Genomic DNA, 21170 nt, shown 5'->3' on the forward strand with positions numbered 1-21170 from the left:
CTACTGAACAACTCTTGACAAACCCAACAAAACAAACCCATCCCCTGGCTGAGAAGAAACAAATTTGTTTGTTTCATTTTTTAATTAACTTAAAACTTGGAGTGGTTCAGAGTTCATAGCAGAACTTCAGTACTGCTTCATGCTCCAGTTAAGTGAAACTGAAGAGAAGGGGGGAAAATCCAGTCACAATACAAAGAAACAATAAAGAAAAGGCTGAGCACAGAGAAATTCAAATGTGGGGAAGAGAGACGGGGAGAGAGGTAGGAAAAAAGAGTGGGGATAGGGGTGTATGGATGACCAGAGAGCTTCTCAGTAAACAAAATAGCTGAACTTATTCTGTCCTCCTTTGCACCTGGCATGCGCAATTGTCAAATATGCTGAAAACAAGGTTGCTGAAAAAAGTAATTGAACAAAGCCAGAAGCACTGCAATGCTGAGAAGTCTTAGATCAAAATACAGCAAACACTGGACCCATCTTCCTGTCCAAAAGCCAGCCATCTGTGACAGTCTTTTTTTTCTGGAGAGAGTTCTGTAATTCTTGTCTGATTCAGCATTTGCTACAGTGAGAAAAATATGCATTCAATTTAAGTCTGTCTTGAAGAAAACATTGTTTTAAATTAAAGAGGGAAAAAAAAAAGTTTTGACATTGAACAAGCTGTGTGAAAGTCCAGACTAGTTTGAGGGTTTTCTAAACCCCAAATCATAATGTATTTCTGAATGTTGCTCTATGTATTTTGCATCTGTAAAGTTTACAGCCTAGTTTTTTTCTGTGCTGCAGATAAGTTGTGTGCAATAAGTAGTGCTGCAAATCATATAACTAGAGGTGACTGTGATCAATTTTCCACTGTAAATTAAGTATATGATGGAATGAGAATGTAAGTTTTACAAGGGTAAATTTGTACCCTTAAAATGAAGTCAGATATACTACAGTTTAGTGAAAGCTGGGTCCAAGATTGAAAGATTCAAACCCAGCACCAAAATCCTACCAATTTTGTTGTATGTAATAGTAAATTCTATCATTTTGATTTCAGACTATTTCTAATTATATTGCTGGGTTTCTATAAACCAAATCATATGCAACATTTAAGCTGGGATGTTCAGGGTGGTTGGATTTAGAAAACAAACCCATGTTAAATGTCAGAACTAATTTTTGTAGAGCCAAAGTATCATGCTCCACATGGTTCACATTTCTAAGAATAGACTTTTTGCACTAGCTAGGTCAAACATAACCCTATGTGACATACACAATTACATGTGCTGTAATTATTTCTATTTAACTGAGTATCTATGATACAGTGATTTCTCAAGTTTATTTGGCAGTGTAAAGACAGTTGTGGAACTCATTATCAGCTCCTTTCAGAAACAAAAGAACAAGTTCTTCCTAACTCTTACCTTTTGAGATTTTTGTCTGAGCCAGTACCACCATCACACAAATGACAAATTCGACAGTTTATGAGAGTGCTCCAGTAAGCACCATGTTGATCAGCATTTCTCACCCTGAGTTTCCTTCTGAAAACACACATTCCTGACAGATTGAAAGTCTTCACATCCAACGGTGATGCTTTTCATCAATGGCCACTGAAATTCCAAGAGAAATTTTATTTTAAAAATAAGAAAATATTTTCACATAAGAAAAACAAAAAAAGTATCTTAATCTTTAATACATCTAAATCCAACTGCCTTGCACTGGTATTCCTATGACAATTTCCAAAAATGGATCTTTGAAGAATAAAGTAAGTAAAGGCTTTTGTAAATTTTATTTTTGATTTTCAGTGTTAAGACAAAGAAGCATGCTTATCTGCCAGGGAATTGCAGTGGGTAAAAGTACATCACACATCAACTGTGTGAATGAGCATGCTTCTTTTAAACCAAACAACTAGTTCCAGTAAAAATAAATTCATAGAAAGTTTTCTTGTGACATGGCAAGTTAACAAAGATCATTGGAAAAAAGATGGCTTCTGTCATTGCAGCGACACAAGTCTTTAATTCAAACATATAGGAATAAAAAACCTGGCAGGGGTGGAGTGGCCCAGTCTGTTTGACCATTACTACAAAAATATTTTGAACAAAGTCTTTGCTATCACACGTGCACAGTTGTCAACAAAATCAAAAGCCTTCTCTAGTAAAGTTACACTTCAAGTATTTTTAAACTATTTTATTCTGGTAATAATGAACTTGGCACAGCACATTTCCATCATTTTAATGACCAGCTGTGGCTTATGGGCCTCGGCACCTCAGATCATTGATCCCTCCCCAGCTGGGCAGTAATCTAGGGGAGGTGCTCCTGTGCTGAAATGGTTGTACCTCAATTATTGCTGACTGCACACTGTAATGGAGAGAAAACCCAAGTAAAAGGTTAGGGTAGGTGATAGCAGTAAGAAGAGCACATAGAACAATGACAGAGTAAGCATAACATCTGCAAAAACCAGACACAGTAGTTTACCTCTCTTTACCTACTTGTAAAGTCTACTGATGAAGAAGGAACAAGACTGCACCTCCAGTGTTTGAAGTTTTCTTTTAAGGTGGTAGTGAGAACTTAAGGCACTGCATAGCTATGTGTAGTGTCTCTTCTAGAGCTAAGATTTGCATTACCAGGAAAAAAGGGAATTTGGAATATAAGTAGAAAAAATGTGAATGAAATGTGTACAAGTTTCATCAAAGGCAAAAATCTCCCAGATTCCATGACTGTAAGGGAAAAACCCACTTTATTTTAACAACAGGGTGAAAGCATACACTACAACAGGGTACTAACAGTGTCAAAACACAGGAAAACCATGAAAACCTGAATGTAAAGTATTAGTAGAAAATAAACTTTGGTATAGAAATAAAGGATACTGGGAACTAAGGCTTGGATAAAATTATAACCAAGTGTAACAACAAATCCTGAAAAGTTCATCAGCAAAAATCCTACCAGATAAGCAGAGTTATCATTAGTTGTTAATGACACAATTTTGAATTTTAATAATGAATATTGTTTCTGTTTGTATAACCATCAAGATAATGTTCTAATTGATCATCCTTTTTGTAATCAATAGTGCATTAGGAAGTACTACATTAGGAATTCAAAATGACATAAAGTATTACTTGCAAAAAGAATTTTCTAATTTCATGGACTTGATCTTATTTAGGAACTCAAAGAAATCTGACATAGGATACCAAACAATTTTGGGAAACTAAATGACATCTAGTGTTGTGTCACTACTGAAAAAAATATAGCTAGTAAAATTTACTCTCCTCACAAACTTAATTAAAAGAAGAAGTATGATTTAGTTGTATGGTAGTTTCTGTAGGGAACCTAACTTTCTACTCTGAACAAATGTAATATAGCATTTGGCCAAATATCTTAATCAAAGTCCATCTTCAGAACATATGAAAACAGCCAAGAGCTTGGTCCATGCAGTGCTTTGAAGAGTGGCGTAATTATGAAAATATTTCTGGGATTAAAATTTGGGGATAGCAAGAAATCTGACAAAACCAACAGCAAGGATGAGGCTGCGTGACCTGTTGAGTGAGACATAAGGGCAACTAGAACCATATTTCTAGAGGACGAGATGGAAATACACCTTGTGCCCACTTTCTAAAAACCCTATTGAAGAATTGGAGAGGGTGAGATAAAAAGCCACAAAACTTTTTGAGTCCTGAAGAAACTGTTTTACAGTGGACGACTTACAGACTTTCATCCATTTAGCTTATCAAAAAGAAAATTGAGAGGTGGTTTGATTACAGTATGCAAGTGCCTTCACAGGAATCAAATACGAGGCAGTAAGGGCCTCCTTAATCTAATACAGAAATAGCATGAACCAATGGCTAAAAGCCAGACAAATTCCAATTAGAAATAAGCCACAGTGAGAATGATTAACTGTTGGAAAAAACTACCAAAGGAAATAGTGGATTATCCATCTCTTGATTGCCTCAAATCAAGGTTGGATGCTGTGGTAGTTATAGCCAAACACAAGGTAGATTTTATTCTAAACAAGAGGTGAAACCAGATGAACTAGTTTTTCATGCTCTATTCTCCCCGTAAATAGTTCTTTTTTTTTCTTTTTAAATAAATCTACACAATTAAAAATCCCAACTTTTTCCAAAGTAACTTTTCTAACCAAAAAACACCGTAAAAGTCCCCTTGTTGCACCAAAGTGAAAAATAAAATGTGGTAGTTAGCTCTGTTGTAGGTGATCCTCACATCTTTATGCCTTCTTTTCATAATTGCATAATGGTAACCTTTAGGTATTCTGTACACATTTCAAATATCCTCAGGTTACTGAAAGAGCTGGAATTCCACAGAAACAAGGCAAGATTTCAAATACAAAGCAACATAAAATAACACAAATTAGGAGTCAAGACAAGCTCATGTCTGTAATTTAAAGTATCCTTCAGAAGGAAGCTGTTAGAATTTTTATTTAAGTGTGCCCTGGCCCTGAGGATCACCAGAAATGTCTAAAAGTAAAATTAGGCCTCCGACTTTCACTTCCTCCCTGATACATGGAAACAACTTTACTTCTTCTTTCACTTTGTGTTTCTCTTACATACCACCATGTCTAGACTATTTTTATTCCTTTTTATAGACACGATTATCACATCTCCATGTATGCAGGCTCTCAGTGTTTTCAGCAGGTGTACAGGCTATTTTGACTTCACTGTACCCAGTCTGAGGGAGGGGGAGAGAAACAAGCAGCTGAGATCAATACACTTTCCCCTTCTCTTATGTCATTTGTCCCATGACACAGTCACATGTCCTGAAAAGTCTATACAGAGACAGTAAGTAATTTTGAAGGCAAATTCCTCAACACCTACCTATTTTGAGTATCTTCTTTATTTGAAAGCACACCAAATATTCAAATTTTGAAAAAGGATATGAAATCCATTGCTTCTGTACATCTCTGTTGCTTGAGAGACCACAGAAGTCAACCTGTATCAGGAGGAAATGATAAGTCTTCTAAACCCAGGCTAGATGTACTTACTAGCCAATAAGAAGTGTACCATAAGAACTGTGTTCTCTGTCTCCTCTGCACTTTTGTGTTCAGATGGTTTGAAACAGTTTGGAGAGGAAGGACCTGATAGCACTCATTATACACAACTACACAAACACTATACTCTTCTAATCTTGTTTAGACACATAATGTGAATTACTGCATGTCTGTGTTAAGGCCTGTGTTAGGTAGATACTGTGATGCTCTAAGAACTCTTTTAGCGTGTACCTTTTTTTTACATGGAAGCTCCTCACCTTGACTAGATTAGTATAAGTTAAAACATTTTAAAAACTTTTCATAGGGAAAAAAATGTATATAAACAGTCATTCTCCCTAAACAGAGAAAGGTTTTAAAAAAATCTACTGTAGATGTGTTTGCCTTGATGGTCTTGTACTGGTTAGAGTAAATTGAAAAGTCTGTAAACAACATAAAGCAAAACAAAACAAAGATATGGCTCAGAAACAAAGTTTCAAGATGGTTTTATAAGAAAAAAGAAGGTCTTACCTTACCTCTTGAACCATGCTGTATATACATGTCAGACTTTGGAAATGTCACAAAGCACGCATTTGTTTGAAACACCAAAGCACCATTTGTGTGTGGTGTGTATCTATGTGGATCTAGCAAAAAAAGGAATGGAAAGTAGGAAAAGAAAGGCAAAGGTAATTTTTTGGACACTATCCCTTATTTTTTTAAAATGCAGTGAAAATTGTGGACTTTCAACTCCATGCCTTCATATATGAGCCAAAACACAGGAACTCTGGTCATTTGAGATGCATCTGTTTGATACAACAAACAGTGATGTCAGTGCAAGACCGAATACGGTGGGAACAACCTTGCTAGTTCCAGTGAGAGGTATAAACACATTGCTTAGATTAAGAGTGATCCAGATTTTTAGAATCCCCAGAGACCAAGTCCAGAGGTAAATTTTCAAAGGAATCCATGTCTCATTCAACTACTATAGGCTTAGCAACTGTGACTGAACCCAGGGCCCCCTTGCTGTTTAGCGGAATAGAAGCTGGAGGCATCAGCTAAATATGGAGTTTATTTCCCTGTACTGCTATGGTACCTTTATATAAAAGAAGATAAATTTTTAAGTTTAGATCCCACATCAATTCATAAGAGTACTGCTAAAGGGATTAAAGTAATTATTTTTTTAAAAATGATGAAAAATTAACTTCTTCCATGTATTTTCAATGGCAATGAAGTGGGCTTAGAGAAACTGACTTTCCTAAAGATGAAAACGTTCTTGTAGTACAGCTGTCAAAACTTGCCACCATGTGCAAAGATCTCCCCTTCTCTCTTCCCTTCATAGGTAGGAATTAATCAAGATTTCTTGCACAGGGCCAAGAGAAGAGGGGAAGAGGGAAAGTCTGCCATATGTCATTAGAATTGAGATTGTACATGTCATCAATGACACTGGTGGTTTGAAATTCTTCATATGATTTTATGAGAAAATTAAGTAATCCCCTATAAACACATTTATAGATAATCTTGTTTTGACATTTATTTTTAATGAACTAGGAAAGTCTACAGTTTTTCTGAGGTCAACAAGAAAATTATTCTCTCTGGAAGACAACACTTTGATTATTACACTGAATGAAGTGAGTTGATATTAAACAACATACAGTGGGACTGATTCCATCTCCTCCCAAAGCTGAAAATTTAGTAGGCTCTGCCTTCTTTTTTCCATTAAGTTTATGCATCAAGTGAATTCAATATAATGTCCTTCTCTTAGATTTACAGAATATATATAATGAGAAAATATTGCTTATTACAAATTATTTTGACTGGTAATTTTTTTAAGATGAAAACTTTAATTTCTATGAGAGTTCTAGAGGTTCTAGGGGAGGTGGGCAATAGGTAATGAACCACAATTAGATTGAATTATAAAATTCAAAATCACAGTAGTTTAAAGTATGCTTAAGCACATAGAGGTGATACCCTGAAATGATTTCATTTTCCACAATAAAAGTAGGAGGGGAAGAGAAGTTTATTTTTTTTAAACAAGATTACTTATTATAGTGATGAAAATTAAGAGTCTAGACAAGCAAGGAACCTGATTCTATTAGCAGGTTTGCTGTTGAATCTGCAGCCTCTTCTGAGGCACTTCTGGTACTGACAGAAAGGATGCACTCAGCCAGTCCACTGTAGACTTAAGGGTAAGATCATGGGATTAGTAGATGCCTTAGTTTGGCTAATAAAAATCAAATCACCCAAAGTACATTTTTGCTTTATTTTTGCCCTCCCCCAAAGGAATTTTACTGGGTTTTACCTGATTGCTCAACAGCATTTCAGGAAATCTGTCTTCAGCTTCTCTCTCTCCCGAGGGACCTAGAAACCACATTCTCTGCTACTGCTCAGGTCCACACTGTCTATTGTTGGTTTGAACACACAAGGAAGGGAAGGCTGGGAGGAAGATTCAAGTTTGCTTGTTGAAGCTATTTTGTCTGTAGAAATAAAGCGGTCATCGAGGAAGCCAGGTAAGGTGCTTTTCACAGCAGAATATCCTACTACCAGGCCCAGAACACTCCTTTCTTTCATCTCTTTATCTTAATGATAGTGGAAGAATCATATAACCAATGTATGAAGCGCTTCTAGTATGATGACTAGACACTGCAGATAGAGAATCTAATTAATTTCTGCTCCCTGTTTGGTTCACGGAAGGATTTTAACAAAGGCCCACTACTTTCTGAGTGAGCTGGATTTAAACATTGCCCTGAACTTGAGACAAAATTGATTTCCTCTTCTGAAAGTCACCTGGAAGTTGAGAGAGATGGGTAGCAAAAAATGCTAGTTGTTTGGACAAACTGAACTGACACCAACGGTGAAGACTGAGAAGAGTAAATGCTCAAACTCTCACAATTATAAAATTTTTCTGTTGAATCAGGTACTTTACGGAGAGTTAGGGACTAAACTAGGGTTTCCCATGTCCTCCATATACTTGCTAGGTAGTTAGGTCATGGACCAGAAAAGCAAGTACAGAATATGTTTGGGTTTGGGTTTTTTCCAAAGAATTCTCCACTTTGGTCTCAAAAATATAGAAAAAGTCACTGTGTCGCACACATTCTGGTTCTTTATTATTCTAAGTGAGAATTTTGGCTGCAACCATCCATGTCGCTGCATACAAAGTAGCTGAGATCAAGTAACTGGAATCTCAGTGTAAAGGACTATAGGAGTCTCCCTTTAATTTATGTAATACCTGAATCTACCATCTGAGGCTTCTTGTTTCTTTTTGCAGTTTGCAAATGAAACATTTACAAGCTCTACTTGAAGGGAAGTTATAGCCAGTTGGGGGTTGGTCTCTTCTCCCAGGCACTCAGCAGTAGGACAAGGGGGCACGGGCTCAGGCTCTGCCAGGGGAAATTTTAGTTGGAGATCAGAAAAAAATTCTTTCCAGAGAGAGTAATCAGGAATTGGAATAGCCTGCCCAGAGAGGTGGTGGATTCAGCATCACTGCAGGTTTTTAAACTGAGATTGGACGTGGCACTGAGTGCCATGATCCAGTAAATGGACTGGAGTTGGACCAAGGGTTGGACTTGATGATCTCAGAGGTCTTTTCCAACCCAATTGATTCTATGATTCTATTCTATGATTCTTTAGGACTCAGCTTTTGTATCTGGCACCTCCTTTTTCAACTATGTGTTCTGAGTAACAAAAGATGCTACTTCTTTTTAAAAACTCTGCATCTTATAGACTGCTATATCTGTAAAGCCCACTGCTTCTACATTCAGTAAAGATTGTATGTTCTTAAGATTTAGAATTTATTTTTATTACAAGATAGCTCAATCAAAAGCACTTACCTAAGAAAGTGTTAATTGATGTGTATGTTGTAATAAAATTAATGGAATTTAGATAGAGGTTTGGTGTAATGAAATGAATTCATGTGGCCATAAAGAGTTTTCATGTGAGCTTAATTTATCTTAAGTCTTCAGGCCAAGATTGTTGTTTAAGCAAGATTTCTAGAGTAGTATTCCCAGAAACAAGGAAGCTGGTTCTCCAAAAGAGTTGAGAGCTTAATTGACATTGAAATTCTTAAACTCAAAATAACTCCTGAGGCTTGAACACGCTTTCTTTTAAAAGAATGACAAAATGCCCATTGACTGTAACAGGGTAGAAACTTTAATGCACAATTTACTTAGTGAGATACTATGAGTTAATATTATACAGCGAGCCAGAGGAGATGACTACAATGCCTTTTTTGGCCATATGAATGTCTTGGGTTGAGCTGGCAAAATGCCAACTGCCCAAGTACAGAGAAAAAAAGTATTCCTCCCTCCCCAACCAGGCAAGGGGAAAAAAAAGAGGTAGAGAAAAAACCCCCTCCAAACTAGGTTTATGCTTAAACTAACCATATGTATTTATACAGAAAAGATAAAATTAAGAGAAAACTACAATATAACACACACTTACACAATTTATCTATAACAAGAAGTAACCTCCCACTCCCTAGTTAATACAAAGTCTATTACTCTTGATCTATAAGTACTATAAAAGACACCTAGCAAGAAGTAAAGTATAACAACAAAGTGTTTCTACTTTCCTGAATTCAAACAAAAGTCAAGCAGCGGCAGCAGCAGGAGCAAGGCCTACTCCAACAAGACAGCAGCTGCACCACATCCAGCTTGTATCTCGGCCATGGTGGAACTGAACAAAAAAACACCTCCTACTCCTGTATCATATCTTAGGTTTGCGTCATCTGGTATGAAATATTTCCTTGGTTACCCAGTCAGGTGATAGCTGTCTCCCAATCCTCGTAGATTCTGAGCCTGCTAATTTGAGGCCTAGCTAAAACCACTACAACAAATCTATGAAGACTGATAAGCACTGACCTAATGCTGCTTCTCCTACTGACTGATGTTAACAGAGGAGGAGTGAGGTCAAGGAAAAACATGTCTAAATTAAAAAAGGGGAGTTCTGTCAGATAAAGAGTGCTCCGACTGGCCACACAGTTGCCAGAGCTAAGACAGAAGGTACAGTTGGGACATTCAGACATGGATAAGGGCCAGATGCTGAGACTGGTTTTTTTCATAATAGCTTCCATTTGGATTGAATTAAATGAGCATAAAATGAAACTTCCATATGTTTGAATTTTCAAATCAACTATATTTCAAAAAAGTCATACTTTGGAACCTTATGAAGAGGTGGAAGTGCTCTCTGTGCAGACTAGGGACTATTCTGAGAACTTACTGATGAAAGACAAGGCTCCAAAATGCAGAGAGCTAGTGGGATGTAAGGGTGTGCTGGTTTAAAGGTAAATTGACAGGAGAAATGAACCCAACTCAAAAGAGATTATAAGTCAGTTACAATTTAATAAAAATATCACAATAAATGCAATGATACAGCGAAAAAGTGGCTTAACCCACAAAACCCAAAGTATTACCCAGCACCCTGGGGTGCAAACAGAATGGTGTTTGATGGCCCCTGTGCTGAGCCCCAAGTGGTCCCTCTGAGGGCGAAGTAAAAGGAAGGGAAAACCTGTTGGTGTGGATGATGGTTGCAGTCCTGTCGAGCTTCTGGTCCTCCTCTGGATCCCATGAGTGGTACCAGAAGTCCCCAAACCCCAAGATTATTTATGCTTAGGTTCAGATGGGAATGCCCAGTACCTCCCCCATGGCCTGGAGTTTCACAATGGGTGATTTACTCAGTGAATCGTGGGATATTCCTGGAATCTTTGATGGCCCATAAGCAGACATGACCCCTAAGGCTGGGTGTGAAGATGCTATTGCCTCCCCAGAGGGGAGTTATCACACCCAAGTCATTGGTGTGAAGACCCTATCTCACAGAGTTCTCTAACATCCACCTTGTAGCCTGAGGGGTCAGATGTGCCCTGAGCAGCTGCTGCAAATGATCCATTGTTAACAATTCCTTAGAAATGACAGAGTGTGTAGAATATACAGTTTTTGTTACACCCAAACAGTAATAACCTAGCCCCAGCTGCTCTAACTGGGACAAAGCGGAATAGGTGGCACAGAGGAGGAAATGGTAGGCATGGAATTACAGAGTACTGAAGAAAGGAATTAAGCAATATGGGAAAAAAATAAGAGAAAAAGGAAAATAAAGATTAGGCAGTTCTCTATGAACAGGCAACAGACATTCAGATGTGGCAGAATCAAATGTCAGATGTCTAGACTTCAGTAAAGCTTTCAACTCTGACTGAAGTGATAATCTTTTCATAAAAATAGAAGATTGTAAAGTTACTTTTGCACTCTTAGGAAACCGCTATGAAAATGATGATGGTTTCAAATATGAATATGGTCTATTGCTATTTAAGCATTTGTGAACATGTTTCAGTCACATAATAAGGAACTTCAAACTGTTAACCTAGGAGCAAACAAGATAATTTAGACCTTACTCTGAGTAAGATGCCTTTATGAAATGAACAGCAATACAGATAATACTTGAAAATTGAAGGATTAATCCATAACATATGGCTTTCTACCCTTTTGTTAAAGCAGAAGGAGAAAAAACCTAAGCCTGTGCAACTTTTCTAGAACAAAGTAATAATTTTAGTTCCTGGATATATTTATTAACCAAAAGTAGACGTTAGAAAACAAACAAAGGTTATATCTAAAGCTGCAGCCACACCCAATGTATTCCACATGTGCCTGTTTAATATGCCCTTCAGATTAATGGGCATAACACATTGATTGTAGTTGTACTTTTTAGAAGAGATCGAGGAGGAGGCAAGACATTGAGACAAAAAAGACAGTGTTTGTTTTGAAAACAGAAATGAAATTGTAAAATTGAAAACATGAAAGTGGAAGAGAATGACTAATAACTATATTCTTCATCTTCAAAAACAAAAAAATCAACAAAACCTTGCTTCGCTGTATGTTCCAATGTACTCCAGGCAGGCATTGTCCAGCCCCTTTCTGAGTGTTGGCAGGAGAGTTTGCTTTCCCAACTCTGAAATTCTAAAATATAATGAAAATGCAGCTACCGTACTTTCTAAGCTCTTGGTAGATATTTTCACTTACTTTGTCATTTTCAGGGAAGAAACAATGGTGGCATCTGTGCCCTGGTGCTAAGTGCTCATTTGCATGCAGAGGCAGAGAGATATCCGTTTATTATCAATTTTATGCATTACTTCATTTCATGGTGTTAAAACAATTACATTCAAAGGGTTCAGCAGTCCACAGCCAAACTATTCAGGGCTCCAGCAGCATCATATAATAACGTTATTCAGGGAGAGACATATACATCATAGTTTACTGAGTTAGAAGTAAAAAAGAGAGGGAGAGGGAGACAGAGAAACAAATCCCATAGATCTGGATAGAGAATTTGTAAAACATCAGAGATATAACAATAAGCAGAGAAACTCAGGGCAGATTTATTAATTTCTGAATTACTTTCTAAGAAAGTTGGGCGAATTTTTTGAATGCAACAGTTATACCAAATTCTCTGCCACTCTCAGCATCTTTTATACAGCATCACTCATGCTGCAAAGCTCCACTTAAACAAAAAAGGTGGAGACTGCACATTCCCTTGAACTCAGAACACATACCTTGGAACAGCAAACAAAGGGTTTGATTTGAAGAGACTTTTTGTGCTCTCCACATACGGTTGATTTGCAATCTGATTATCTGGTTACTACTGACAAGACTCTGCAAAGCCTCCCATGAGGAATTTACATTTGTCTATGAATTTACATTAGCTAAAACAGCTGTCTGTACAAAGAATTCCAAGGTTTTAAAATGAGGACCCATCCTCTGACACCAGTCAGGTCTCCAAAATCCAAGGAAAATGCTGTGACTCAGTAGTGAACAAATTTAAAAAGAACATCCACCTTCATGGTTTCTTGTATTGAGTTTGGTGAGATGTTTGTTTCAGCAGAAAGCAAACTATTTCATTGAACATTTAGACATTTTTAAAAATGCAAGGAAAAAATCAAATCAAACAAATTCACTGACAGAGGAAGATAAAATCAGTACTGTCCTTATTAAAAAAATTGGGTTTTCGATTATTATTTCTATAACCTTCAAGAAAGCTATTTCAGTGAAGCACAAGAAAAAAAAGCCTTTGTGAAGCATTTAAACATAGGGCACTCATGACATAAGAAACTGGGAGAGAAAATTTATTATCTGGGCTACCACAGATAACTGTTTGTTGAAGTTCACAGAAATTTCCCATCAGTTCTGGCTAGGGATAATTGATACCTATACATTGCAGTGATAAGGTGTGGGTCTGCTCAAGCCATGGAGAAAGGCAAGTTCTAAAGAAGCTATCTTGGTAGTGTGGAAAACCAGCTGCTTCCTGGTAATCACTGCAAGGCAAAACAAGTTTTGTTGCAGTTCTCAAGATATGACCCACTCTCAAAAGGATGGGGGAAAATATGTTCTGAGCTGTTGCAAGGCTAGAGTGCTGCAAAGGACATGCTGCAAAGGACAGCTTGTGGGTGAGGTGTGAACAGTCTAGAGGAAAGAGAAGGATCGAGTCTTTCATCCTTTCTTGATGGGAAGAATCCCATGTACCAGAGGAGAGCCAACAATGTCCTCAGTGGCTCCTGACAGGTCTCCTCTGTTTCTGCTCTAAACATCTCAACAGCCAGAGCTTCTTTCTGAGCTGTCTCTTCTCCTGCCATAGACACCTTTTATCATTAAAGTAATCAGGGTGCTGACAGCAGTCAGCAGTGCCACACCTGCATGGTCTGAAAAAGCCGTCTCAGAAGGAAGGTAAATGGTCAAAGAATTGGCCCATGTTGATTCCTCATTAGACTGCTAATAATGTCTTTTCTTTTCTAGCCACTTTAAAGCTAGCACAGCTATCTTTACACTAAATTGCAGGCACAACATTTACTTTCAGGGTAAAGAAATTGCCTGAGTACCAGTTTTATTAGGCTATACAAATTAAGCAACTTCCAGAACTGAAAAATTGGGTCTAAGTTTTATATCAGAAGCTTCTACTTTATTACACTCTGCAGGGCTCATGAGCTCAGACACAACTCTTTGACGATGACTCAGGACTGTGTGTTACTCAGTGGCTTGATTCATGAATCTAGCATGAAGTGGTATGCAATAGGCACACTGCTGTTGCTTATAATGGAAAATAGTCCCACATGCTACAGGCTATTCAGTCAAATCCCTTCTCTTACAAAAACAGGACAAGAACCCAAATTATCATCATAATAATCACAAATTCCTATCACTTAGCTCTTCCTGTCTTCATAGAATTGTAGAATCATTAAGGTTGGAAAAGATATCCAAGATCATCAAGTTCAACCACTTAGCCAACACGACTGTGTTCACCATTAAGCCATATCCCCAAGTGCCACACCCACATGCTTTTTTAACACTTTCAGCAATGGGGATTCAACCAGTTCTCTGGGCCACCTATTTCAATGATGGACTACCCTTTCTATGAAGGAAATTTTCTTAATACCCACAACAAACCACCCCTGGTGCAATTTGAGGTCATTTCCTCTCATCCTGAAATATATTATTTTCTTCACTATATGCTTTAATTCCTCAAGATCTTCAGAGAAGGAACTGTCTGTTCATTACCGTGCCTACATGTTTAAGTTCTAATAACTGACCAGGGATCTGAGGATAAAAACATGAATCTAACACTAAAGACTTTAACTCTTGACTAATTGTGCTTCTATTGGAGGAGAGAGAATAATAACCAGTAGGAAGAGGTCCTGGTATTTGGATGAAAACTGCAGAGACATGAGAAAAATTACTCAGGAAATAATTAATATTAGGCAATATTAATATTAATTATTAAATAATAAATTAAATTAGACAACAGGTGTGCAAAACTTCTCAGGACAGAAAAAAGCCTTCAGATGGCAAGAAAAGAAGGTTCAGCTTATTGGAAGGATGGAATTTGGCAGGCTCAGTTTTAACTTTTTTCCTCTGTTTGACTACAAAAATATTTTAAAGTTCTCGATTTATTACTATTACTATTATCGACATCACCAACATTGTCTCCACTCTTTTAGAAAAGCACATCCACATGTTAAAGGTCAGCATTCCTAGACATCAGTGTTGTCTTTCCATCCTAACACAAAGCATATAGAAACAGATCAGCTTGCATTTGTTATCATCAAGAAATTAACTTATTTTCTTTAAGGAGGTTTGTGGAATGGAAAAAACCCCGCACATTAAGAATACCTCTGGACTATTTTTCATGAGTTCTCAAGAGAAGTGTGCTGGTTTAAAGGTAAACCAACAGGAGAAATGAACTCAACACGAGAGAGATTATATGTTTGCCTTTGTTTGAGGTGGGACTAACCCAAACAGTCTTTGCTAACATACCTCTCATATGGACCACAGGGACTTTATCTCCATCTACAGTATTCAAGAGTTCTGATTGGGCAGGTCCAGCTCGATTGATGGAGCCTCAGGTGTTGACCAACCAGGTAGCCTTTGCCAAATGCAGCTCCCAGTGTTTGAAAGTTCCCCCACCCAACGCTTTCAAGGTGGTTTTCAGCCGTCCGTTACACCACTGAACTTTCCCGGCAGCTGGTGCATTGTAGGGGATATGATACACCCACTCAATGCCGTGCTCTCTGGCCCAGGTGTCTATGAGGCTGTTCTTGAAGTGGGTGCCATTGTATGACTCTATTGTCTCTGAGGTGCTGTGTCTCCACAGGACTGTTTTTCAAGGCCCAGGATGGTATTCCGAGCAGTGGCATGAGAAACGGGGTATGTCTCCAGCCATCAAGTGGTTGCCTCTACCATGGGGAAGTTTGATGTAGTCAACTTGCCAGGCTTCCCCATACCTGTATTTCGACCACCGTCCACCATATCATAGAGGCTTCACCCACTTGGCCTGCTTGATGGCAGCACATGTGTCACAGTCATGGATAACCTGTGAGACACTGTCCATGGTTAGATCCACTCCTCGGTCCCGAGCCCATCTGTATGTCGCATCTCTGCCCTGATGACCAGAGGCATCATGGGCCCATCGAGCTAGAAACAATTCTCCATCATGCTGCCAATCCAGATCTACCTGAGATACTTTAATCCTGGCAGCTCAATCCACCTGCTCATTGTTACGATGCTCCTCATTAGCCCGGCTCTTGGGCAGATGAGCATCTACGTGACGGACCTTCACACTCAGCTTCTCTACCCGGGCAGCAATGTCCTGCCACATCTCAGCCGCCAAGATGGGTTTCCCTTTGCGCTGCCAGCCAGCCTTTCTCCATCACTCCAGTCATCCCCACAGAGCATTGGCCAACATCCATGAGTCAGTGTAAAGGTAGAGTCTTGGCCACTTCTCTCGTTCAGCGATATCCAAAGCCAGCTGAACAGCTTTCAGCTCTGCAACCTGACTTGATCCACCTTGTCCTTCAGTCACTTCTGCAACTCACCATGTAGGACTCCATACAGCTGCTTTCCATTTCCAGCTTGTCCCTACAATGTGGCAGGAGCCATCTGTGAAGAGAGCATATCGCTTCTCCTCTTCTGGTAGCTGGTTATATGGTAGGGCCTCCTCAGCTCGTGTCACCTACTCCTCTTCTTCAGAGGACAATCTGAAATTCTCATCTTCTGGCCAGTTGGTGATGATTTCCAAAATCCCAGGGTGATTAGGATTCCCCATCTGGGTTCACTACGTGATCAGAGCGATCCACTTACTCCATGTGGCATCAGTGGCGTGATGGGTAGAAGGAGCTTTTCCTTTGAACATCCAGTCCAACACTGGTAGTCGGGGTGCCAGGATGAGCTGTGTGTCAATCACTTCTGAAGCAGCTCAAACTCCTTCATAAGCTGCCAGAATCTTTTTCTCAGTTGGGGTATAGCTGGCTTCAGATCCTTTGCATCCCCGACTCCAGAATCCCAGCGGTCGTCCTCGAGTCTCCCCAGGTACTTTCTGCCAGAGGCTCCAGGATGGGCCATTCTTCCTGGCTACAGTGTAGAGCACGTTTTTCACATCCTGTCCTGTCCTGACTGGCCCAAGGGCTACTGCATGGGTAATCTCCTGTTTAATCTGCTCAAAGGCTTGTTGTTGTTCAGGCCCCCACTGGAAATCATTTTTCTTCCGTGTCACAAGGTAGAGAGGGCTTACAATATGACTGTACTCAGGGATATGCATCCTCCAAAAGCCCACAGCACCTAGGAAAGCCTGAGTTTCCTTCTTCCTGGTCGGTGGGGACATAGCTGCTATTTTGTTGATCACCTCTGTTGGAATCTGGTGACGCCCATCTTGCCACTTCACTCCTAGGAACTGAATTTCCTGAGCAGGTCCCTTGACCTTACTTCGTTTAATGGCAAAACCAGCTCTTAGGAGAATCTGGATTATCTTCTTTCCTTTCTCAAAAACTTCCCCTGCTGTGTTCCCCCATACAATGATGTCATCGATGTACTGTAGATGTTCTGGAGCCTCACCCTTTTCCAGTGCAGTCTGGATCAGTCCATGGCAAATGGGTGGGACTGTTTCCACCCCTGGGGCAGTCAATTCCAGGTGTACTGCACCCCCTTCCAGGTGAAAGCGAACTGCGGCCTGCATTCTGCTGCCAACTGAATGGAGAAAAAGGCATTGGCAATGTCGATGGTGACATACCACTTGGCTGCCTTGGACTCCAGCTCATACTGAAGCTCCAGCATGTCCGGCACAGCGGCACTCAGGGGAGGTGTGACCTCATGGAGGCCACAGTAATCCACCGTCAGCCTCCACTCTCCACTGGACTTCCTCACTGGCCATATGGGGCTATTAAAGGGTGAGCGAGTCTTGCTGACCACCCCCTGGCTCTCCAGCTCACGAATCATCTTGTGTATGGGGGTTGCAGAATCTTGGTCAGTGTGGTATTGCCGACGGTGCACTGTTGCTGTGGCCAGCAGTACCAATTGTTCAACTTTCAGCAGTTCCATGGCACAAGGGTCCCATGAGAGGCCAGGCAAGGCGCTCAACTGTCTGATTTCCTCTGTCTCCACAGCAGCTATGCCAAAAGCCCAACGCAGTCCCTTTGGGTCTTTGAAATACCTGTTCCTCAGGTAGTCTGTGCCAAGGATACACGGGGCTTCTGGACCAGTCACAATAGGGTGTCTATGCCATTCCTTCCCTGTCAAGCTGACTTCAGCTTCCAGTAGAGTCAGCTGTTGGGATCCCCCTGTTACCCCAGAAATAGAGATGGATTCTGCCCTGACGTATCCTGATGACATCAACGTGCATTGTGTGCCAGTGTCCACTAAAGCTTTGTATTTCTGTGGGTCTGATGAGCCAGGCCACTGAATCCACACAGTCCAATAAACCCGATTGTCCCTCTCCTCTACCTGGCTAGAGGCAGGGCCCCCCTAGTTCTGGTCATGGTACTCACTGCGCTCTCCTTGTGAATATGACCCGGAGGTTCCTTCAGGAGGATCGGGCATGACATCATCATTCCAATACTGTCTGGAGCCTTGCCCATGAGAGACCGGAGCAGCCTTCAGCCTTGAAGAATTACCTGTGTTAGTTGTGTCTTTTTGCAATTCATGTACCCGAGCTGCTAAGGAAGAGGTGGGTTTCCCATCCCACTTCCTCATATCTTCTCCATGCTCATGGAGGTAAAATCACAAATTGCCGCGTGGAGTGTACCCTTTCTCCTTAGCTGGAGGATGCCTGCTTCTGATGGCAGAGACTCTCATTTGTTCTGGAGAGACATGGAAGAGTCCTTCCTTAATCTTTTCTTCCAGTTCAGCCACTTTTGTTTCCACAGCTGAGACGTGGACTCGTAATGGAGCAGTGACAGTGTCTTCATAAATCCTGAGTTTGCTGACCAGCGCGCTCACCTTGTCTTCTCCCTCTCTCCACTGCAAAGTTGCAAGGTAGCGAGAATATATTTCTGGCCCAAGTCGTGCAAATTTTAACCACATCTGGGATGTGCACTGGACACCACCTGGACTTTTAGGGAATCTCTCATCTTCTGAAAAGATTATCTCCAGTATGGCTAATTCCCATAAGCACCGGATACCTTGTTCCATCGTGTTCCACTGTCCTTGGTGTACGTGGAGGTCCTCCTTACAAAGATATCTCTCCCTCACGCTTGACAACAGTCGCCGCCAGAGGCTGAGAGTTTCCTGTCTCTTTCCAATGCCCTGATCAATGACCACAACTTGAGACAGGGATCCCAGCTGCCTTGCCTCACTCCCGTCTAGAATTGTATCATTGGCAGCAGCATCCTAGATTTGGAGCAGCCAGGTCAAGATGGACTCATTTGCCTGTCCTGTGAACTCTCTCTGGAGCTCACGCAGCTCGCCCAGGGATAGGGACAGGGTGATTATTTCTGGCTCCATTTCTTCTGCTGGAGGTGAAGGTCCTGCCTCTTCCTCATCATTCACTATACAAACTGATTTGGTCTTTGATTTTCTTTTCTGGACAGAGGCGACTGCTATCGGTTTCTGTTGACCTTTCGACTCCTCCATGGTTTGTGTGGACATGGTGCTGGTTGATTTGTTTCCCTTTCTCTCTGGCTCAGCCGTGGTTTGGGTGGACATGGTCCCGATCGATGGATCTCTTTTCCTCTCTGGCTCAGCCGTGGTTTGGGTGGACATGGTCCCGATCGATGGATCTCTTTTCCTCTCTGGCTCAGCCGTTGTTTGGGTGGACATGGTGCCAGTTGATGTATCTCTTTTCCTCTCTGGCTCAGCCATGGTTTTAGTGGACATGGTGCCTGTGGATTTGCTCCTTTTCTCCTCCTCCTGATGATGCTGTACCACACCAAGCAGTGTGCGGTAGGCAGTGGCCAAGGCCCAGCAGGTTGCTGTGAGCAACACATCTCTGGGACTGCCAGAGCATCTTCCTTTCACATAGCTTATTATTTTCACAGGGTCCTGCAGTTGTTCTGGGGTGAATTTCCAGATCATTTGAGGAGAGGAGGTCTCCAAACACTGGCCCATATCCTTCCACCTCCCGTGCCACTCAACATGATCCACTCCCAGATCAGGCCTCCAGCAAGCCATTTTAGAAGGCCCTGTTCTGACCCTAAACATGGTGTATACAGTACAGAGAAGACAAAGCAACACTAACAGCACTAACAGTAAGATTATGCTGTCCCTAACATCAAAAGAAAGCTCAATATTTTCAATGATTGTTGTAGCAGAGGTGAAAAGGTGGAAGTAACCACGTCCGCCTGTTTTCCCCACTGACTGGGTGCTATTTTTAATGAGGCCCCAGAGGTAACAATCCAAACCAGGACAGGCAAACCAGACTGAATATACATTCACAATGAAAGTCACTGCTTCTGATGTTATGACAACATAAACATAGTATATTAATAAAGCAATTTTGATCCTTCTCCCTGGTATTAAAGAGAGCATCAAAATAGGCAAATGGTTCCCCATGTGTCGAAATATGAACAGACCCAGATACACCAACCCCATGAATACATCAAGCAACATGGTAGTCAGGGAGTTCCTGTATCCAAATACACAAAATGAAATTGTAATTCTGACTTCTCTCTGGTGCCCCATATTGGGCGCCAGAAGATGTGCTGGTTTAAAGGTGAACCAGCAGGAGAAATGAACTCAACACGAGAGAGACTATAAGTCAGAGCTAAAATTTAATAATAATATTACAATAAATATACTGACACAAAGGGAAATTGCTTTCAACTCACAAAACCCAGCAGTATAACCCAGTGTCCTGGGGCACAAACCCAAAGGGGTTTGTTGGCCCTTGTGCTGAGACCCCCATGGTTCCCCCAAGTCCAAAGCAAAAGGAAGTGAAAAACCTGTTGGTGCAGGTGATGGCTGTAGTCTGGTCGAAAGTGGCGGTCGTAGTCTGGTCGAGAGTGGTGGTCTTCTCCTGTCGAGGTCCTGCTGCTCCTCTGGATCCGACGAGAGGTTCCCGAGGTCCTCTTACCCACCATTTATGTACCCTCAGGGAGCACCCAGTCCCTCCCCCGGGGCAGGGACTCACACAATGGGTGATTAACTCTGGGAGTCATGGGGTATCCCTGAACTGTTGATGGTCCATTAGCAGCCACACCCCCCCAGGCTGGGTGTGAAGGTGCTAATGACTCCCTGGGCAGCTGCTGCTAATGGTCCATTGTCCTTGGAAAATGAATAGAGGGAGTAGAATACACAGCTTTGATCACCCCCACACAGTGTTAACTGGTCCCACCTGCTGAACTAGGACAGAAGCATCTTAATTTTGTGATACTAAATAGATGTATTTGGACAGATTTATTTCCTCATAAGAATTCAAGGACTGCACAAAGACACTGACTACATTCCCAGTTGGAAATATCCTGTCTCCATTGGTTATCAATGATAGATGTTCA

The sequence above is a fragment of the Pithys albifrons genome, chromosome 4 (genome assembly GCF_047495875.1).
Source record: "Pithys albifrons albifrons isolate INPA30051 chromosome 4, PitAlb_v1, whole genome shotgun sequence".
Taxonomy (NCBI): domain Eukaryota; kingdom Metazoa; phylum Chordata; class Aves; order Passeriformes; family Thamnophilidae; genus Pithys; species Pithys albifrons.